This window comes from Eptatretus burgeri, chromosome 7 (genome assembly GCF_056783735.1).
Source record: "Eptatretus burgeri isolate ZD-2024b chromosome 7, Ebu_testis_v1, whole genome shotgun sequence".
NCBI classification, from domain to species: domain Eukaryota; kingdom Metazoa; phylum Chordata; class Myxini; order Myxiniformes; family Myxinidae; genus Eptatretus; species Eptatretus burgeri.
Window position 1 is genome coordinate 98,370,765 of NC_140967.1, and position 22,258 is coordinate 98,393,022.

General features: G+C 34.5%; 1 protein-coding gene and 1 long non-coding RNA gene across 5 annotated transcripts in view; one reads left to right on the top strand and one right to left on the bottom strand.

Moving 5' to 3' along the window:
• The window catches only part of LOC147023878 (ankyrin repeat and SOCS box protein 2-like), a 76,222-nt gene that overhangs the window by 42,145 nt on the left and 11,819 nt on the right, over positions 1-22,258 (bottom strand). The window lies entirely within an intron of this gene.
• On the top strand, positions 3,985-5,649 carry LOC147023880 (uncharacterized). Its single transcript, XR_015060412.1, has 4 exons — positions 3,985-4,523; positions 4,621-4,779; positions 5,109-5,166; positions 5,381-5,649. It is a non-coding gene; the product is annotated as an uncharacterized LOC147023880 (long non-coding RNA).

Here is a 22,258-nt window from a genome sequence, read left to right on the forward strand (position 1 = left end):
CTTGAAGTATAAATGACAGTTAATTATATATTGCTCGAGTTTGGCGGGATAATATTGATGAAGTGTCCAACAAATTGCAAGCAAATTCCTGAGATCTTCGGTCGTAAGTTAAATCCTCCCTGGTGGACTCGAATTGGCTTGCTAAACCAAAAATAAAGGCATTTCCTAAATCTTGTGAAATGCAAAAAGCTAAAATTCCGCAAAAGTTTAGTTCATCCTCGGCCAAAGTCATTCTGAAACCTGAGCTTCTTATTCACGCTTCCCACAAACCGATGGGATGATTATCTGCTTATTTATATTGCTCGTCAATGACCGTATGTTTTACAGACCATGGTCATGTTTTGATGCTTCGTCCTGGTTCATCCATCAAAACACACACACACACACACACACACACACACACACACACACACACACACACACACACACACACACACACACACACACACACACACACACACACACACACACACACACACACACACACACTTGATGGTTATTGTTCTTCTAGTTTTTGCTTGGTATGAGCAGGGCACACAGATGGAATATCTTCATTATGAGTATAACCCTGTAACCTTCAAAGTATATGTAAGTACATTTAACGTAATACCACCCCCCCCCCCCCATCCATGACTACATCCCCTCCCTAATTCAGAATGTCTCACATTTGTTATCTGTGCAAATCCAATCTGATTACCGTTGAAGTTTCATACCAACGTCATACTAAAGCCTTTTAAAATGGTACTTGCTGCTTCCTTGCTTGCCGCTCAGCGTTTCCAAAGGCTGGAGCACAGACACACAAACATGGTTTGGTAATCTTAGTGCAGGTTTGTATGGGCCTAATGGCCTCCTCCTGCATTGAAGTTCCTTACTATTCATCAAGCCTTGTCAGACCATCACTGCAGTCATAGAGCTGGAAAGATCCGATTGAAGTAAGGTTGTCCACTTTTCTTCTGATTTATTTTTTTTTTAAATATAGGTAACGAGGCTCATATAATAACACAAGAACAGTGGGCAATGGATTAACATACAAAATAGGGCAAAGGGAAAATAGTGGAATGACAACAAACATATCACCATAGCCCAAGGAGAGGAATTGTATTAGAAGGGTTACATCAGGAACTCAGCAGGTGCAGGAAAGTACAGTAGTGAACATGGGAGAGACCATGAGGTGTGTGGTGGACATCACATTTGAAATCCTGTAGGGAAGATCGCACAACAACATCCTCAGGAAGATAGTTCCACAGGTGAGAAAAGAGTGGTATTAAAGGACTGATTGAAAAAAGTGAAAAGTCCACCAACCTACCTGTGATGAGCAAGAAGCATGGACCATGATACTCAGCTTCCTGATGTGAGATTCCAATGATATGGATGGCCATATATTACAGGGCTTCAAAGGGGTGCAAGATATGGGAATTGGACAATGACACCAAGGAGCTTCAAGAGGCTGACAACAAATATATATATATATATATATATATATATATATATATATATATATATATATATATATATATATATATATATATATATGTATATATGTATGTATATATGTATATATATATATATATATATATATATATATATATATATATATATATATATATATATATACATATTGATGAATGTGCCTGCTGGTTCTTATAGAGGGACAAGTGAGAATATATACATATATATATATATATATATATATATATATATATATATATATATATATATATATATATATATATATATATATATACAGAGAGGAGAACAAGTATTTGATACACTGCCGATTTTGCAGGTTTTCCCATTTACAAAGCACGGAGAGGTCTGTAATTTTTATCATAGGTACACTTCAACTGTGAAAGACGGAATCTGAAACAAAAATCCTGAAAATCACATTGTATGATTTTTAAATAATTAATTTGCATTTTATTGCATGAAATAAGTATTTGATCACCTACCAACCAGTAAGAATTCCAGTTCTCACAGACCTGTAAGTTTTGTCTTTAAGAAGCCCTCCCATTCTCCACTCATTGCCTGTATTAACTGCACCTGTTTGAACTCGTTATCTGCATAAAAGACAGCTGTCCACACTCAATCAATCAGACTCCAACCTCTCCACAATGGGCAAGACCAGAGAGCTGTCTTAGGACATCAGTGACAAAATTGTAGACTTGCACAAGGCTGGGATTGGCTACAGGACAATAGGCAAGCAGCGTGGTGAGAAGGCAACAACTGTTGGCGCAATTATTAGAAAATGGAAGAAGTTCAAGATAACAGTCAATCTCCCTCGGTCTGGGGCTCCATGCAAGATCTCACCTCGTGGAGCCTCAATGATCATGAGAAAGGTGAGGGATCAGCCCAGAACTACACGGCAGGACCTGGTCAATGACCTGAAGAGAGCTGGGAGCACAGTATCAAAGAAAACCAGAAGTAACACACTACGCCGTCATGGATTAGAATCCTGCAGCACTTGCAAGGTCCCTCTGCTCAAGCCAGCGCATGCCAGGCCCATCTGAAGTTTGCCAATGACCATCTGGATGATCCAGAGGAGGAATGGGAGAAGGTCATGTGGTCTCATCAGACCAAAATAGATCTTTTTGGTTTCAACTCCACTCGCCGTGTTTGGAGGAAGAAGAAGGATGAGTACAACCCCATGAACACCATCCCAACCGTGAAGCATGGCGGCGGAAACATCATTCTTTGGGGGTGCTTTTCTGCAAAGGGGACAGGACGACTGCACCGTATTGAGGGGAGGATGGATGGGGCCATGTATCGCGAGATCTTGGCCAACAACCTCCTTCCCTCAACAAGAGCATTGAAGATGGGGCGTGGCTGGGTCTTCCAGCATGACAACGACCCGAAACACACAGCCAGGGCAACTAAGGAGTGGCTCCGTAAGAAGCATCTCAAGGTCCTGGAGTGGCCTCGCCAGTCTACAGAGCTGAAGCCAATAGAAAATCTTTGGAGGGAGCTGAAAGTCTGTGTTGCCCAGCAACAACCCCGAAACCTGAAGGATCTGGAGAAGATCTATATGGAGGAGTGGGCCAAAATCCCTGCTGCAGTCTGTGCAAACCTGGTTAAGAACTGTAGGAAACGTCTGATCTCTATAATTGCAAACAAAGTTTTCTGTACGAAATATTAAGTTCTGTATTTCTGATGTATCAAATACTTATTTCATACAATAAAATGCAAATTAATTATTTAAAAATCATACAATGTGATTTTCAGGATTTTTGTTTCAGATTCCGTCTTTCACAGTTGAAGTGTACCTATGATAAAAATTACAGACCTCTATGTGCTTTGTAAGTGGGAAAACCTGCAAAATCGGCAGTGTATCAAATACTTGTTCTCCCCACTGTGTATATATATATATATATATATATATATATATATATATATATATATATATATATATATATATATATATATATATATATATATATATATATATATATGTAGGGTGAATATACTGGTTCTAGCTCACTTTTCCCCATGTAAATGAATGGGGGATTTTCAGCGATTCCCTTTTTTTTTCCCTAAAAATAAACCCCCTTTTTATCTGTTTTTCCCTGCTGTGCAGGGGTTTGGCTTTTTGTGAGGCAATGTTTTATGGTCGGATGCCCTTCCTGGACGCCTCTTACAACACAGGGATATGGTACACCTATTCTAACCGGGGCATACACCGGGACCGGTATACTGGTACTCATTTCGCCGACCTCGGAAGGATGACAGGCTGAGTCAACCCCCTGGTGTTAATTCAGCAGCTGAGCGGGATTCAAACTCGGGACACTGGGATCCCAAGCCGCCACCCTAACCACTAAGCCAACACCAGGCTTTGTATATATATAAAACCAGGCTATCCCAAGGTATATTTATTTGTCTCCCCTTTAACCTGGAGGTTGATCAGCTCACTCATTGAACCTATAAAGATTTGTTCATTCTCAAATTCCTTCAATAGTTTAATTTTCGTTGCACAATAATCCCCATCTAAAATATTGACAAACAAAACATTTGAATCTTTATATTTTTTAAGATACCCCTTTTGTGCCATTATGAAATGATAAACTTCTCTTAATGATCTCATCTGACCACCGCCCGAGTTGCAAATCATTTTTGTGTATAAACCACGCCATAAAAAAGTTTTGTTTCAAATGTTTTCAGTTCATGCCGTGAAAATGAGGAAGTGTTTTTTGACACGGTCGTGCTGTGTGGTTTTAGACAGTCATGCTGTGAAAAAATAGGAACTATTCTGTGAGACAAGGTCTCGTGTTTATATTTTATCTCAGAACACGAACTGAAAACATTTGAATCAAAACCATTTTAAGTATGTTTTGTAAATGATTCATACAATCGCCCAGTTATTTTCCAAGCTGTCATTTCCTGTGGCCGCACCCAATGCTTAGGGAATTTCCTCGTCGTTGCCTTATAAGTGATTCACCAGACAAAGTTTCTGCCAGACGGGATTTTCATTTTTACAACTGAGACATGGATGATCTTTCTTCCGATGAAGGCAAAAGCTTACTACAGAGTTGGTAAGTTTGTGTTTGGTTTTCTCTTTGAACGATGAAGCAAATGATTATTAATTAAATCATGATAATTCTGATATATATATATATTTTTCCCTGACAGGTCATTGGAAGAAATTGAGTTTACGTATCACGACGTGGTTCATGAAATTAATACTTTTATTGAAGAGATCAATGATTTTAGAAGAGAATTGAAAGACATTTTCAATGAGTGGCACGAAGTCTTATCACGTCCTCTGATCTCGAAGGAATTAAACCAATGGTGAGACACGTGTGTGTGTGTCTGTCTTTCTACCTACCTCTCTCTGCTCTTATTGAAGAGATCAATGATTTATAATGACTGGTCTCTGATCTCGAATGAATTAAACCAATGGTGAGACACGTGTGTCTATGTGTGTCTATGTGTGTGTGTGTGTGTGTGTGTGTGTGTGTGTGTGTGTGTGTGTGTGTGTGTGTGTGTGTGTGTGTGTGTGTGTGTGTGTGTGTGTGTGTGTGTGTGTGTGTGTGTGTGTGTGTGTGTGTGTGTGTGTTGCTTTCCCTGTCTGTCTGTGTCTTCATCTATACCCTTGACTTATTTTTTTTTTTTTTCAGCACTATCGCACAACATCAGCTGTTGAAGCAATCTTGTACAACACATGATTTTCTGGAGGTAAATGTTTCTGAATTATTATTAATATCACTCTCTCTTTAGAATGTCGTCTACTGTTGGTTGCATCATTAGTTTGGACGCGGTTTTGTCAGTACACTGGAATTAATTTTATTGACCTTGAAAGGATGACAGGCTCCTGGTGTGTTAATTCAGTGGTCAACGAGGCTTACTCATATTACCATGTAATTATTATCCACTTTTTGTTTCAAAACAGAATATGGTGTCTGAGTTTCGAAATCACAAGACATCTGGAGAAGATTGCTGGGAAAGATTATACATTCTCGCAAATGAATATTTAATATTTTCAATATTAATAAATTATATTTGTTTTGTATACAATTACTTGATTCTGAATTACAAGAAGAGGATCAAAACATGAAAGGAGGGTAGGTGCGCCCCCCCAATGACCCATCACCCCCTCATCCCATCCCTCCCCTCCCCATGTGTGTGTGTGGGGAAGGGTGGGGGGTGGGATGAGGGAGGTGGTGGGTCAAAGGTGGGGGACGCACAGGGGGGATGAGGGGGGTGGGGCTTGTGTGGGAGGGGCTTGTGTGGGCGGGGCTTCGGTGGGGCTTGTGTGGGTGGGGTGTGTGTGGGTGGGGCTTGTGTGGGTGGGGTGTGTGTGGGTGGGGTGTGTGTGGGTGGAGCTTGTGTGGGCGGGGCTTCGGTGGGGCTTGTGTGGGCGGGGTTTATGTGGGTGGGGCTTGTGTGGGAGGGGTTTATGTGGGTGGGGCTTGTGTGGGTGGGGCTTATGTGGGCGGGGCTTCGGTGGGGCTTGTGTGGTCGGGATGTGTGTGGGCGGGTTTATGTGGGTGGAGCTTGTGTGGGAGGGGTTTATGTGTGTGGAGCTTGTGTAGACAGGACTTATGTGGGAGGGGTTTATGTGGGCAGGGTTTATGTGGGCAGGGGTTTATGTGGGTGGAGCTTATGTGCGAGGGGCGAATGTGGATGAGGTTTGTGTGGATCAATGGATGGGTGGAGAGATGGGTGGATGGGTGGATGAGTGGAGCTTGTGTGGATGGGTGGATAATTTTTTAATTAAATAAACATGTTGTGTGTGGGGGAACTAATTAACTAATCACTAATTATGTGAATATGGGTGGAGCTTGAGTGGAGCTTGTGTGGGGTTTGTGTGTGGTGGGGTTTGTGTGGGGTTTGTGTGGGGGGGGCTTGTGTGGGTGGAGTCAAAAAGGGGCGGAGTCAAAAAAATTCAATTTATTGGAGCTTGTGTGGGGTTTGTGTGTGGTGGGGTTTGTGTGGGGTTTGTGTGGGTGGGGCTTGTGTGGGTGGAGTCAAAAAGGGGCGGAGTCAAAAAATTTCAATTTATTGGAGCTTGTGTGGGGTTTGTATGTGGTGGGGTTTGTGTGGGGTTTGTGTGGGCGGGGCTTGTGTGGGCGGGGTTTGTGTGGGTGGAGTTAAAAAGGGGCGGAGTCAAAAAATTTCAATTTATCTTTGTCTTTTGTAATTCCTGTGAATAAAATAAACCTAAAATCTCTTCCCCTTCCAAATCATATATCTTATAAGTCCAAGGAACCGTATCTATTACATCAACAATTTTAAAAAGCTCGTTGGTCCATCTTTACGTATAACCTTTTTCAAAATGAGATTTCCACCTATATATTCTTATGATATCACCAACTTTGAACTTAGGTTTTCTGACATTAATCTCTTTTTCATATTTTAATTTTGTAAATGTTTCTGATGGTTTCATATTTGTTGCCGTGTGAATCGTGTCATTATACTTATCCACAATATCCTGAATAAAAGATGACCATTGTTGTGAACCGAGTTGTGTGAATTTTTTATATAGTCTCTCTTTTAAGGTACGATTAAAACGTTCAACAACAACTGCCTTCCCTTCATTAAAGGTACTGTATAATGTAATACTGTTATTTTTTAGAAAATTCATAAATGTCTTGTTATAAAACTCTCTACCCTCATCAGTCCACAATTTTTTAGGTTTTCTCTTACTTTTATTAAATATCTGTTGAAAAGCTAACATAAGAGTATTACCTGTTTTGTTTTTTAAAGGGACACCCCACACATATCTACTCCTCAAATCAATAACGGTTAAAGCATACTTGTACCCCTTATCATTATTGAGTTCAATCAAATCAGCAGACCAGATATAATCTACTTCCTTGGAATAAACTTTCCTTCTCTGAAACTTTGTGAATATTGGTTTATGTAATTCATCAGCTAATTGCTCTTCAGTCTTAATGGCATCATTAGAGCTTACAAGTTTTTTGAATTTCCAAGTCCAAGTTTCAATTTAGCACTGATCATCTTCTTCACAATGAACCGATCAACTTTTTCTCTCAAGGTTGGATTTTGTATCAGAGACAAATTATACAACATTTCTCTATCGGCTTCATGCTTTTCTTCCAACGTTGTGGTATTCCCATAATCAATATCGTGTCTCATGCACACTTCATCAACTCTATTGATAGGCTGACTCCAGGATTTAGGATTGTCTGCCTCATCTAATCTTTTATCCAAGTTTGTGCCTGGACCACAGAAAGAATACCCTGGAAGATGTAATTCCCCTGGTATTCCAGTAGTTGTAAATTTACTTCCTGATAAAAACTTTTGTATATCTCCTCCGAGTTTGTGTTTGGAGATAAATTGATTTTTTTTTGAACCACACACCGAACATATACCTTTTTGGATAACCCTGTTATTTTTACTTTTAATATATGAAATATTTTTAGTGTTAGTTTTCTTTTTACATTTGAGACAATAACTCATTTATTTATGTGAAAAAGTCCTGCAGAGTGCAAAAACCTTTTTAGTTTCCAACATGCACATTTGAATCTTAATTTTTAAAACATAAAGAATCCTAAGAAATGCCTTCACTCTCTCCTCCATTTATTTAAGAAAAAACTTGAATTAAAATGAATAGCTTGACGATGTCAATAGTCTTGAAGAAAATATTGCAAATAGACTTGTCAATTCTTTGTTTTCCTCCTCGGTGGGTTGAGTTATTTTCTGTAATACCACCAATCTTTTTTGAATCTCACTGGTTTCCATATTTTGATATTTATTTTGTCTCGCTCTTTCCTCCCTCTCCTCCCTCTCTCTCTTCTCTTTTTCCTCCTTCTCTTTCTTCTCCCTCTCCTCCCTCTCTCTCTTCTCTTTTTCCTCCTTCTCTTTCTTCTCCCTCTCCTCCTTCACTCTCTTCTCTCTTTCCTCCTTCTCTTTCTTCTCCCTCTCCTCCTTCTCTCTCTTCTCATTTTCCTCCTCTTCCCTCTCTTCTTCAACTCCTTCCTCATCCCTTACTATCCTTGAATCGTTTACACCCCATAGAATATTATACATATATTCATCAGGATTTCTTGTTATTCCTGCATCGAAAATAATTTTTTTACAACAGGAATCCAATAAAATTTCTTTTGAATTTCTAAAAGAGCCTTACCTTTTCTTAACTTTATAATTTTTTCATTATTTAACATTCTAATTAAATCTAAAGTTGTTGGTTTATCAACATCAGCATAATGCCAATCTTTTATTGAAAATACCTCATTCTTATGTTGTAGAACATATTTATTAAAATACCGAATACCCTTTTCTTGAAGGTATGCTTGGACACAGAAATGATAATTTTCTTGAAGCCTTCTTGCTGTCATTTATGTATTAGAAATATATGTTAGAATAATATTATGGCACGAAACACCTCCCCATCTTCCCATAGTTAAATCATTTTGTATTTCCTTACTTATTATATATAATCCTGTTTTTTCTGTTTTCATGAGATAAACAAGGGCAAAACCATTATTATATTTACCCTTATTAAATTCTTTTATTTGTTGTTTACTAATCATGGACCCACAAAACTCATTCTCGATACCAAGTGGATAATATTCTTCCTTACGAGACTGATTTAATTGTTCCAGGTCTTCGAGGTTAATTTTAAATGACCAATTATACCCTAAATCATTCATATCATACCCCCATTGTTCTATTCTCATACAAACGATACGCCCTTCTTTATAAAAATTTATTTTAATTCGAACTGTGAATTCTATATGACCTGGAGATAATATCAACACTTCTGTATCTTTGGAATACACAGCCGTTTTATTTAAGGATATATATTGTGATAAATCGCTTAATCTCACCAAGTCATTCGCGTCAGTCGGGCTTGAATAATTTTTTAATTTAAAAGCATTTTTCATGTTAATATTTTTGGTTATATTATATTTATGTCGTTCAGCCTGTGCCTTTGTGTAATAATTTGATAAATCAATATCCAGTTCTTGAGATACACCAAAGATAGAACCATCTTTACCAACATAAGTCATTTATATTAGATTAAAAATAATATCATAAAAATTTTTTATTTTTGTTGAGTTGAAATAACACATACAGACATAATTGACCACAACACTTGGAATTTAATTCTTGGACTTGAAATGTTTGATAAACACCATTCTGTAAGAATTTTATAACTTCAACAGGTGGTGGAAGGCCAAAACTATCAAAATAATATTTGTCTTGACTATTAAAAATACAAACCCAATGAGAACCGTTCCCATTATTATCTTCTAAGTTCATAATAATATTCTTTGTATGTTTCGGCACATTTGTTAATTCATCTCTCATACAAATAACCACATTATGAATTTTTAATTTCTTACAATATTTGACAAGTTGTAAATTTGATGTTGTATTCTTTCCAAATTTTTCCAACCACTCATCAATGCTCATTTATTTATTAGAAAGATATAATCCATTACCTCTTTTCGTTAATTTTACACCTGCTTGTGCAATAGAAGAAAGCATATCTCCAACTAACAATCTCGCTTTATCAGGCAGACCTTCAAGTTTTTCAGCAAAATCTACAATTACGCCACTTCCACTAATTTGTTTCTCCAACTCTTTGTTATGTCTTTCCAATTCTTTTTGAGCCTGGAGTTGAGCCTTCCTTTCGTTGGCAGTTTTCACCGCTGTTGAAATACCACCCGTCAATGCTCCAACCGCACTTAAACCAGCAAATAAAGGAATTAGAAATGGGTGAAATCCTCCACTCGTCTCTCTTATTGAATATTTTTTCAACATTGGTTTTGTCATTTTAATTTTAAGTGAGCCAGTGTCATTCAAGATTTTAACCTGTTCTCTTGTGAGCAAAACATCAATTCTTACTGCTCCTTTTCTCTGAATTGTATTAACGTTAATCGTACAAGGCTTTTGATTTTGAACACAAGATGATAGTTTATGAAGATTGATTTGATTAACATATACCCCAGTTGGTACTTTGCCACTCATTTATTTAACAAAAAATTATGTGAGACTAATCATCACACCATTATCTGTATTAATCTGCAATTCTGTTTCTTCCAAAAGCAAACAATATGTATCAACTTCTTCACTCTCTCCTCTTTCAATGTATAGGGAAGTATCCACTCGATTAGACTTTATAGTTTCCTTTTGCGCGCTCAGGTCAAACGCATAGATTGTATACAAACTTTTAAATGCTGTCATATCCAAAATAGGTTCTTTATTTCCATTACTTTCACACACCTTTTGGTAAGACTTGTATGCTTCAGCAAAATCATTTTTTTCCCAATTAATTTCCAATCTATCTCGTGGATAAAATGTTCCATCTAGAGAAACGCGAAGTTGTTTCACCTTAGCATTATCACTCAATGCATTATTCTTATCAGTCGCAGTATTACCATCTGGCTTTTTAAAAATCATCCACAGATATCGTGGCTTTCCTTCCAGAACACCCAAATTCCACGTGTAAGTAGTTTGATTGAGTTTAACGTGTTGACATCTTCTTTTGAGGTATGATACACTGAGTGGTTTCTTTGAGTTAAGTCTTCGATTCAACATCTCTTCTGTTTTAAGATTAGGAGTATATTCACTGATATACCAACTCATCTCCTCAATTACAAATTTATTCTGTTCACCAAAAGCACTAGCAACACCAAAAAGCAATCGATTTTCATTATCATTCCTTTGTAGTTGAAATCTAATTTTAAGACCATACAGAACTTTATCATGATCACAAAATCCAAATATACCTTTTAGAGGAACCGCCACAGTAAAACTATTTTCTGCTTTTGTATCATCATTATACGCTCCTTTCCTTTGAATATATCCAGGGTCTGTGTTTGTTCCCGTTGACATATCAGGAATAAAACCTTCGACAGACCCCTTTCCCATTCTATCACTGAATGTATAGAGTGTAAATTTTATCATTTCAGATACAGCAGAGACATAATCAACCGCTTCAACTTCTTGTGTTCCAATATACAAACGCACACTATCAAATATTTTCCAGAAGAAATCATTTACAAGTGTAGCGTTTGTGTTATTCCCAGCTTTAGTGAATTTAAATTTACACAACAAGAAACTTTCGGAGACATTCAAATAGGTATGTTGATTATTTATTTCAAAACTTTTTGTACCATTCGTATTCCAGTCTGTTCCAGTTATTGCATTTACCTTGAAGTAATCTTCTTTTTTAGTGGAGTTTGAGATAATAATAGTATCATCCAAATCATAGATACTATCAATTGCTTCCATACTTGTATTTATTTAGGAAAAAAGATGTTAAAACTTTTGAAACCCTGATCCAAGTATTTGAATTATTTTCTGTCGTTCTTGGGGGGACAACTGAGTTTTGCCTTTCTGAATTTCTTTTATTGCTTGTAATTTATGAGATTCCTTCTGAGCATCTTTTATACTCTTTACAGCACCTGCTACATTTCCCACAGCAGAAGCAGTTGAACCAATTAGATCTTTATGTTTAAGAATAGTTGAACCAATACCCATGAGAGTATCAATTATCCCATCTCCTCTAAATTGATGTCCAACACCCCTTTGTCTCTTAGGTTTATAGTATCCTCTACCAAGATACATACCTTCACCCTTGTAGTATGGGGAAAGGAACATCCCATCCCCTGTAATTATTTTATATTTTCCCAACTTGTGTTTCCTCACAATAACCATCGTATTTATTTATTGGAAAACTTCACGTAGGTGAATTCTGATAGATATAACTTCTCCATTAAAAGAAATCACACGATTATCTTGGTCGGTTATCCTAAAATTTACTCTGTGTATGGTTTTTCCTGACACAGGTAGATAAACCAAATTTTTGGGTTCCATATTGAATTTATAACCAATTGGGGTTGAGTATGCGCTGAATGAAAATATTGTATTTGTTTTTTTCCATCATTATAAGCACCATCAATCAAATCACAGTGAATTAACACCGAATTTATTCCTGAGGATATTTGAATGACATTATCACTGTAAAACGTCCCATTAGTTTCAATCTTTTTTGAGGAGAAACCCAATAACTCTCTAAATGAATTATCAATTGTGAAATCAACCTTGTAGTAATTTTTAACTTTAATCGTTGATTTTGAAGTATGTTTTTGAATGTTTATAACAATATTTTTTGGTTCATCACCCTGTTCTTTCATAAGACGAGCAATTTCGGAAGATATTTGAGAAATCTCATATGCTCCGGGTGAGACTTATCGTTTTGTATCCACTTCCGGGATTATAACTAAACTTGTCATTTTTATCAGTTATATTAAATAAGGTATTATAAGTTTCCATGGACAATAAAGATGCCTCATATTCTTTTGTTGTGTCAAGTTGTAGTGGGTATGGGAATGAAGATGTGTGGTCGCTTGTTGTGAAATTGAAACTAAGGATTGTGCTTCTCATCTTATTTAATATGAGATAAAATGTCTTTATATTGAGATTTATTAATTATTTTCATGTTCATCAACTGCTCTAAAATGGCTGATGCTTCATTAAAACAATTGTTATTTCCAGCCTTCTTACTGCCTAACAACAACAACAGTCCATTAACTAATTGCGATGGGTCATTTGGAAGAAAACTAACACCTGAACCAAGGATACTTAAAGCCTGAATAATGTGTTTCTCCTTCTCATTCTTCCTACTTTTACCAGAAAGAATAACCTTATAATTTAGAGTGTTCAGCAGATCAATATATACTCTATCATCATTATTTTCCATATCCAATGGTTTATCAATATACTTTGATTCATCCCTCACAGTTGAACCTTGTCTTCCATCTTTTGTGAGAAGAAACATTAATCTCGGAGTTAGTTTAACAGGGGGTTGAGCAGAACCCAAGAACCTTAATTCATCATTAAATATCAATACCTTTTCTTGAACAAGATGAAATATTGCTGGTTGTTCTGTTGGAATGAGTCCTGCTTTGGTTTTTGAATCCGCTGAATATTCATTGTTTTGAACAGCATTCACAATATAATCAGGGGTTGATTAATCTCTTCCAGTTGTTGAAATAATTCTTCATCATGATATTCTAATTCTCCAATATGCTCTAATTCTTCCTCCGTCATTTGACTGAAATCTTTTAACATTTGTAGCTTTCTGGGAGTATATTCTACTGTGGGAACTGTGGAAACATCTTTCATTTTTCTTGGGAAGTTTTTAAAAGTGGTTTAAAAAATTTCTCTTGTTTTCTTTCAAATGCTTCTTCGCCCGTTAGTTTCTGTCTGCGTTTCTTCTTTATGTCTTCCTGTTGTTTTACAACTTTTGAAACCAACTCTTGATGTTCCTTAAATCTTCTTGCTCTTTCTTTTACATCCATTTATTTATTGTAAAATATCATTTAATGAATTGTAAAGATCAACAGGGAAATTTTCCTTTTCTTCATCATTCAAGTAGATGTGTTCAAATAAATCCTTTTCTTTAAATATTTCATCAAATTCTTTATTAACATTAATGCGAGTTGTAATTTCTTCTTCACTAATACTTGCATCTCTGCTTTTCATACGTTTGCGTTGAGTTTCTTCATCAACATCAAAACCGAATGACAAAATCTTCACTCCACTCAGATGTTTAATAATTTGTCTCGTTCCTTCTGGATTAGTTTCTAATATCCCAACACCACCAGATTTTAGTTTCCTTAACTCACTCTTACAATGTGAATATTTTGTTGTACCAAGAGAAACCTCCTCAAACATTTGATCTTCATTCCTCAATCGCATATGTTCCTCCACTGAAATATAGTGATAATCTTCACCTTTTACATCTCCAGGTCTTATTGCTCTAGTTGTTGTTGATACAATGCGTATCACGGGGTGTTCTTTAAGTAAATTTACAATATTCTCATTTGTACTACACAAGAACCTTGATTTATGAAAGTTTTTTCCAGAAGCAGATTTACCCACAAGATTTATAATAATAGTTGTCATTTATATATGTAATTGTTTATAAAACAAAAAATATATCCGTTAATATCTCATCTTGTTTCACAACAATATATTTATATTTTTCAGTCGTGTGCTTCATGTAATCCTCAAATTTCTTTTTACTACATAATGTAGAACAATTATCTCTCCAAAAATTATTGATATCTATTGAATTTAACTTGAATAAAATAAGAGTATTAGCATTGTTTCTGATGGAACGACGAGGAAGTTGAAAGTACGATTGACTAAGATAAATACAATTACAAGAAGAATGTCTCCCTCTTGTGTAGTAGCTGTCCATTACCGTTTGGTTTCTCTCATTAACACAATCATCAAAGATAACGAGGTTCTTTTTTGATTTATCCAAATCTTGGGGAGACGGTATATCATCCGTATTATCACTAAGAATACAAGTTATAGGATTTGATTTCTTTTTACATCTCTGTGTATCACAAAATAGTTGAATTATATGTTCAATGTTATAATCATTTCGGTTTTTTTGGCGTTTAAATAAACCGATTATATCTTCTTTTTGAAGACCAGCATTAAAACCTTGTGAGAGTAGTTGATACTCTGGTTGAAAACTCGACTTTGTGAAAATTATTAAATTATCATAATCTAAAAAGTTGGGAGTGAGGAGCATTTTTAAAAGTAAGCAGGTTTTTCCACATCCACTTGAACCAACTATGAGACATCTTAATGAATTTGGGAGATTTTTATGGTTGTTAAATTTTATCTTATTTTCCCAAATAGGTAAAAAATCATTCATTTATATATTTGAAAAACAGGTTATTTAATTTATTATTGGCTTTTTTAGAAACTCTATATTTTATCCTAAGTTCAGGTTTAATTTCAAGATAATCCATTATTTTATTTATACAATATCTTGTGTTGATATTTCCCTGAAAATTACATCCATGAATAATATACAACAACAATCCTTTGAACATTTCTCTTATATGTTCAGTTTCTTCCCTTGTAAGGAAAGGTGTGTTATCACCCTCATACTTTACATTCATTTCTCTAATCAATCTTGTAAAGTAATTCATTTTTGGTGTAAATCTAAAAGAATTATTTTCCTTTTTATATTTTTTATTATCATTAATTAGAAGATAATCACAGAATATACATTGTTTATAGGCTTTTGACTCTGTGTTTAATCCTCGTCTTTCACACACAGGACAATTCTCAAATTTGTCATATGGAGAATCAGGAAAGTCTAGCATATTTATAAAGTAAAACTTTACTTAAACTGAAATTCATCTATACTTTCAGTTGTATATTACCATCGATATCGATATACTTTTTTCATTATCAGATTCAACGACAACATTTTTTATATTAAAGGTAATTTTAAAATGATCGTTAATTACTATTGAACGAAATGTCATTTCACCTGATATATTAACATCCTTTATTTCATCAGGATTTACATCTTTAGGGTTGTTGAAAAAAATACAAATTTCTCCTTGCATATTACAGATGGTCTTATCTTTTCTTTCTAAAGCTTCATCCATAAGGTTTTTGTTTTTTGATACTTTTTCTTGTTTCATTGCTTTTTCTAGTTTTGAATATATTACTAGAAGGAGAGGAGAAACTTTTGTTAGAGATACTTTAATTGATGTTCTACCAGGTATACTAAAAGCCCTTCCACTGAAGGAAATTGAAGAACTCATATTATTTACCATAATAGTTTTTATCCAATAGTTGTTATATTTATCTTTGTTCAATTTTACATCCTTGACATATTTCTCAGTATCTTTAACAAATGAAGAGATTGATTGAAACTTGTCTTTTGTGTCTTGAAACATTGTATTTATTAAGTGAAAAAGTTGGAGGATAAAATGGTTTTAAGCACAGATTCACCTGTAAAACAAACGAAATTTTCATCAAGAAAATTTTAGTTTAAGCAAAGATTTATTATATAAATATGGTGAATACAACATACTGCGATGTTTGTAATCACGAATATAAACATTATAGAAAACACCTCCGAACCAACAAACACACATTTAATCTGTTTCATAAAATATCTCCTCTTGAGTTGGAAAGAAAACATTGTGATATCTGTTCAAAGGATGTTTTGAAGAGTAGTTATAATAAACATCTTCAATCACAAAAACACAAGAAAAATGAGTTTAAAGTAAAGGGAGACTATTATATTGAAAACACTGATGGGGCATTTAAAGGGCATATAAAAATAAGGATTTTTCAATTTGGAGAACCCGGTCCATCATCAATAGATGAATCAATTGAAATAGTGAAACCCGATGTTGAAAAATTTATTAAAAAGACATTAAAAGAAATGAAAACTTTAAAGTTTTATATGGGAGTGAAAATGAATATGAAAAGACAAGATGAAGAACAAACTCCTTATATGAGAACAGATCTTCATTTTATAACATCATTTCAAGATTTTTTGAATAGTGGGGTTTATGAAGAACTATCAAGACAAGAGGAGGATGTTGATAATACAGTGGTAGGAAGTGGATTCAATATTAAAAAAATCATCTTTTTAGATATACACATTCTAAAATCAAACCCTCTTAAAGCTTCTTCTTATATTGAATTACCAAAAGAAATAAAACTAAAGAAGGCAGTTGTTAATATTAAGAACAATGATAATAAATGTTTTCTCTGGTCTGTTCTTGCTCACTTACATCCACCAAAATGTAATTCAGAAAAAGTAAAACAATATATGAAATATGAGAATACCTTGGACATTAAAGATTTTAAATTCCCAATGCCACTTACAGATATTCCTAAATTTGAGAAAAAGAATAATCTTTCTATTAATGTATATGGATTAACGGATACAAACAAAGTTCAAATATTAAAAATTTCAAACAACTATAAAAATGAAGAAACACACATTGATCTTTTATATTTTAGTGTTGGAAAGAATTCACATTACACATACATCAATAATTTATCAAGATTAATCTCTTCTCAGGTATTCAGAACAGCAAACAAAATATATCCTTGTAAGCGATGTCTTAATTCATTTCATACAAAAGAACGATTAGAACAACATTCAAAATATTGTAGTAATCATAAATCAGCTGTAATTACAATGCCTAAACCTGGTGAAAAGATTTCTTTTGAAGATTATAATAAATCTATCATGCACCCATTTGTGATATACGCTGATTTTGAGTGTATCCTTAAAAAGATTAATACTGCTTCTCCTAATCCAAAAGAATCATATACAAATAAATATCAAAAACATATTCCTTGTGGTTTCTGTTATTATATCAAATCATCTGTTGGAGAAAAGTATAACAAACTTGAACATTATCGTGGAAAAAAGCTTCACAAGAGTTTGTAAAACGATTAGAAAAGGATTGTATAAGACTCACTAAATTAATGAAAGAAACAAATGAACCGATGAAATTAACCAAAGAAGAAAAATTAGAATTTAGAAAGAACAATATCTGTCATATTTGTGAGGGGAAATTAAGGAGTCAAAAGTTAGGGATCATTGTCATCTTACTGGTAAATATAGAGGTCCCGCTCATTCCTGTTGTAATCTTAATTATAAATTACCTTCTTTTATTCCAGTCTTTCTTCACAACAGCGCCAACTATGATACACATCTATTTATAAATGAACTTTCAAAAACACCAGGGAATATTTCTGCCATAACAAACACAAGTCAAAAGTATATTTCATTTACAAAAATGATATTCACAAAACCTACAACTCGTATTCGGTTTCTTGATTCTTACAAGTTTATGGGAACACCACTAGCCTACCTCGCATCAAATCTAAGCTCCACGGACTCTTTTCCAAATCTTAATTCATTCTTTCCAAAGAGGAAATTCTCACTAAAGAGGAAATTCAGATTAAAGAGAGAATTCAAAGTAAAGAGGAAACTCTAATTAATGAAGAAATTCTAACTGAAGATGAAATTCTAATTATAAAGAAAATTCGAACAATGAATGAAATTCTAACTAAAGAGGAAATTCTGATTAAAGATGAAATTCTGATTAAAGAAGGAATTCTTACGAGAGAGGAAATTCAAACAAGGAATGAAATTCAAAGTAAAGAGAAAATTCTTACAAGTAAGGGAATTTATCCTTATGATTATATGGATTCATTTATTAGATTTAAAGAAACACAACTTCCATCAAAAGAAAGTTTCTATAATAACCTTTATGAAGAAGAGATAAGTGATAAGGAATATAAACACGCACAAGAAATATGGAAATTATTTAAGATAAAATAATTTCCTGTTATTAAAAAATATGTTATGTTATTAAAAAATATTAAAAAATTAATAAAATAATAAAATAATAAAAAATCACAAGAAATATGGAAATTAAGGAAAGAACCTTGGAGAATATCACGATTTATATCTAAAAACAGATGTCTTATTGTTAGCTGATGTGTTTGAAGCTTTTAGATCACTCTGTCATAATAAAAATTGTTATGGATTAGATCCTGCCCACTATTTCACAGCTCCTGGTTTAGCTTGGAGTGCAATGTTGAAAATGACAAAACAAGATATAGATTTAATCAGTGATGTTGATATGCTTATGATGATTGAGAAGTCCAAGAGAGGTGGAATATCACAAGTATGTTCAAAAAGATATGCTAAAGCAAATAATAAATATCTTCCAAATTATGATAGTGAAAAAGATAGTAATTATTTGATGTATTTTGATGCTAATAATTTGTATGGATGGGCAATGTCTCAATCTCTGCCTTATGGTAAATTAGAGTGGGTGGAAGAAAAGGATTATGAAAAGGCTTTGATGAATATTGTTATTTCTTCTCAAGAGGAATTGAATGACAAAGAAGAAGGTTATTATTTTGAAGTTGATTTGAGGTACCCGAGTGATCTTCATAATAAGCATAAAGATCTTCCTTTTGCATGTGAGAAAGAAACCCCAAAGAAAGAATGGTTAAGTGATTATCATAAAAGTTTTAATATTAAAGGTAAATCAACAGAAAAGTTATTAACAACATTCTATGATAAAGAGGGATATGTTTTGCATCAGAGAAGCTTAAAACAGTTTTTGAGAGAAGGATTGAGAGTAGCTAAAATTCATAGAGTTTTAAAATTTAAACAAAGTCCTTGGGTGAAAAAGTATATTCAATTCAATACAGATATGAGAGCAAATACAAAAGTAAAATTTGAAGGGGACTTTTATAAATTAATGAATAATGCTGTATTTGGAAAGACTATGGAAAATGTTAGAAACAGGCAAAGCATTAGATTCGCAACATCTTGGAAAGAAGCTTCGAGATTGATAAATAAACCAAGTTTTGAGAGAGAAGAGGTTTTTTCAGAAAACTTTTCTGCAATTCATATGAAAAAGGAAAGTATTGTAATGGATAAACCAATTTATATTGGAACAGCAGTTCTTGATTTATCAAAGATATTGATGTATGATTATTTGTATAATGACTTAAAGAAAGAGTATGGTGAAAATGTTTCATTGTTGTATATGGACACTGATAGTTTTATCCTAGATATAAAAACTGATGATGTTTATGAAGATATGAAGAAAAATATTGGAGTATATGATACAAGTAATTTCAGCAAGAAGAGTGAGTTATTTTCCAAAAAGAATGAAAAGGTTATTGGTAAGTTTAAGGATGAGTTGGGTGGAAAAGTAATGAGTGAGTTTATTGGATTGAGAGCAAAGGCATATGCTTATAAGTATGGTGATCAGATTGATAAGAGGTTAAAGGGAATAAAGAAATATGTAATAAAGAAATCAATAACTTTTAGAAATTATTATAATTGTTTGATGAATAAGAAAGAAGAATATAGGAAAATGAATACAATAAGAAGTTATAAACATAAGATATATAGTGAAGAAGTAAATAAAAAGGCATTAGGAGCCTTTGATGATAAGAGATTTATTTTAGATAATGGAATAGATTGTGTTCCATATGGATATTGTATGATAGAGTGAATAGAATAGATTGTGTTTTAACGATGGGAAGATGGGTTAGGGTTTTTTTTTAAGGGCTACCGCCGGTTTTTTCGCAATATATAAATGGTTAAACCAAGTATTAATCAAACTAAAGAGTGGAGAAAATCTCAGTCTTGGTATATAAATGGAAAACATAATGAATGTGAAAAATATCAACTAAGTCTTATTGAAAAAATAACTAAAACAAAGGTAAATAAAACAAATAAGCGAATCAATTTAAAAAGCAGTAAGTTAGAGGATGTAAAGAAAAAATGAATATCCTTGAATGGACTGAAAACTTTGATGGTTATCAATTGAACAATGAAAAAACAATTTACTATAATCTCAAAATGATATGTGGCTCAGGAGGTGGTCAAACAAGAGCATTAAGAGAAGTTTATCATTTCATAATGGCACAAAAGGGGTATCTTAAAAAATATAAAGATTCAAATGTTTTGTTTGTCAATATTTTAGATGGGGATTATTGTGCAAAGAAAATTAAACTATTGAAGGAATTTGAGAATGAACAAATCTTTATAGGTTCAATGAGTGAGCTGATCAACCTCCAGGTTAAAGGGGAGACAAATAAATATACCTTGGGATAGCCTGGTTATATATATACAAAGCCTGGTGTTGGCTTAGTGGTTAGGGTGGCGGCTTGGGATCCCAGTGTCCCGAGTTCGAATCCCGCTCAGCTGCTGAATTAACACCAGGGGGTTGACTCAGCCTGTCATCCTTCCGAGGAGAACATATGTTCCGAAATGAGTACCAGTATACTGGTCCCGGTGTATGCCCCGGTTAGAATAGGTGTACCATATCCCTGTGTTGTAAGAGGCGTCCAGGAAGGGCATCCGACCATAAAACATTGCCTCACAAAAAGCCAAACCCCTGCACAGCAGGGAAAAACGGATAAAAAGGGGGTTTATTTTTAGGGAAAAAAAAGGGAATCGCTGAAAATCCCCCATTCATTTACATGGGGAAAAGTGAGCTAGAACCAGTATATTCACCCTACATATATATATATATATATATATATATATATATATATATATATATATATATATATATATATATATATATATATATATATATATATATATACACATGTCTATCTTGCACTGGATGACGCATTCCAGGTAGATGGCCTGTGCCTTATATTCTCCAGATCGACAGAGAAGGATTCTGCCGCAGTCTTCCTGGCAGAGGGGCATAAAACTATCCTGCACAGTGTGGAATAATCTGAAAAGATATATAATGGATTTTTCCAGTGAAGATAACATGTCAATGATGTACAGCAACAGTAGGATTGGTCACAAAACGCTACCTTGTGGGAAACCAGCCTCGAGATGCTCAGTAAGGGATAGTATTCTGTCCAAAAGCATGCTTGCAAGCACATGCAGTAGGAAATCTTACATTGCCAGTCTATGAGGCATCCCTCGAGATGGGAAATTTGGGATTTAGCCAACCTCGGGGGTCACAGTTGTTACAAAGGTTAAGGTAAGATCTTTAAACACCAACAAAACCAGGTGCAAGCAGATGGGAAAGCAAGTTTAATTTTCACTCTGAAGGAGGTAGTGCTTGATGATGCAACATCCCATCATTATCCCCGTGCATTAAAAAAAAAACACAAAACGGGGGGACATTGTAATCAGTTCTGTCTGTCTGTCTGTCTGTCTGTCAGCTTGTCCGTCTGTCTGTCTGTTACACTATCTCCTCCGCAACAGTTGTGCAGACATTCACCAAACTTCATAGTTTTGATCACCACATGGCAAGAAGGTGAGAGAGCAGTACCATTTATGGCCCCGCCCCCTTGGGACTGAATGAGGAGTCGGAGCCGCTGGGATTACGGGTTTCCTGGGTCAAAACTAAGATCCAGGCTTTCAATGACATCTTGGATGCTGCTGTCCTGTCTGTGTCTGTTTGTGGTGAGAATGTTGAGATCGTGGAGAGATTCACTT